Raw genomic sequence first — 1,617 nt, forward strand, 5'->3', positions numbered from 1 at the left:
ATTTTTATTTGTTCTCAATGGGAGGATTTGCCTTGATTACCTATTTTAACCAATATCACTGAACATAATAATTTTTAAAAATACGTCATTTAATTAAACAAAAAAATTTATACAAATTATTGCTACCTAACCACAATTTGGTTTGGAAAATGATATAAATTGAAATAATTTGTATATAGTTGTATATATAAGGTAAGTGTGCTAAATGAAAAACTATATAATAATGAGAAACATTAAAGCGTCAAATTCAAGTACAAAGGAAGACACTCTTCTGAATTTCCAGGTTTTATTGAGCATCAAAAATCACCAGTCTTTTGGTTTTTTTCTTGCACATTACTCTATATCTACATTCTCTCTATCTGATGGGATCCCTGGATTTTATTTCATTTTCTGTTTGACATTCTCCACAGATAAATATCATTGGCTGCTGCTTTGGGGGTTGAACATCCTTCTGGGTGTCCATTCCTAGTACTTACACAGCATGGAGAATTTACCCTGCATTTTCCATATTTTTAAATAATTGCTTTTTTAGGTAAGTTTAAGTTTGCATATAACAGATAACTCAAATTAGTGACTTAAGAGAGAAGTTTACATTTCTTTAATATTAAACAAGTCCAGAAGAAACTCTCTCTATGCATGTTGGGCATATATATAGCTATTAAAGACCCAGGGTATTTTTATATTTGTGTTTTACAAAGCTTAATACATGGTGTCCATCCTCAGGATTGTCACAGGGTTTATGATGGCGGTCAGAACTTCAGCTACTGTGCCCTCCACAGAAGCATTTATGGAAGATTGAGAAAATGGAAACCTACCAGTTTTCTGTTCTTTAAAGAAATATTCTCAGAAGTTCTACTCAGAATAATTTTACTTTTATCTCATTGACAAGAACTCCATCTCATGATCACCTGATCTCATGATCAACTCCTACCCGTGAAGGAGTTTGGGAAATCATAGTATTTTATATAGGAAGTACCTGCAAGGAGAATTAGGGTTATGTTATTAAGAAAGAGGGGTTGGGAAGAATGAATGTTGGGAAAGTATCTTATAATCCTTGGCATAACTTCACAATATCCCACTGTATGGTAGAATATTATTTATGAATTGTTGAAATTTTTGTACTTTCCCACCTTTATCATGATTATAAGCATAGTATGATGAACTTGACTGTGTAAGATTTTGCATACCCACATATCTTTATGTTCTACTTTAAAATATCTTTATATTATACCTTGGATATAGTTTTATGACATCGAGTATTCTTCCAAAAATCTGTGAGGACAAAATATTTCATTATATATTATAAACTACAATTTACTAATTATACTCCTCATGGTTCAACATGTAGTTTTCATCTACTATTTTGCCATTAGAAATATACTAGCATGTCCATGTCCTCTATTTTGTACCATTGATCTACCTGTCTATTTTTGTACCAATACCATGCCGTTTTTCATTTACTCTTCATAATAATGTTTTTAGTCTCTTCTGGTGGAGTGTTTGGGTCTCTAAATTTAGAATCATGTCATCAGCAATGAAGATAATTTGACTTCTTTTCTTATTTGTATTTCTTTAATTTCTTTTTCTTGCTTGATTGTTCTGACTAGAGTTTCAAGA

At 31.2% G+C, this 1,617-nt stretch overlaps 1 pseudogene across 1 annotated transcript; it reads right to left on the reverse strand.

Annotated features, from left to right (window-relative positions):
* Positions 1-286: 286 nt before the first annotated feature.
* On the reverse strand, positions 287-463 carry LOC306653141 (DNA-directed RNA polymerases I, II, and III subunit RPABC4-like; annotated as a pseudogene). Its single transcript has one exon. The product of its transcript is annotated as a DNA-directed RNA polymerases I, II, and III subunit RPABC4-like (transcript).
* Positions 464-1,617: the final 1,154 nt, after the last annotated feature.

The sequence above is a fragment of the Sciurus vulgaris genome (assembly GCF_902686455.1).
Source record: "Sciurus vulgaris genome assembly, chromosome: 2".
Classification (NCBI taxonomy): Eukaryota; Metazoa; Chordata; class Mammalia; order Rodentia; family Sciuridae; genus Sciurus; species Sciurus vulgaris.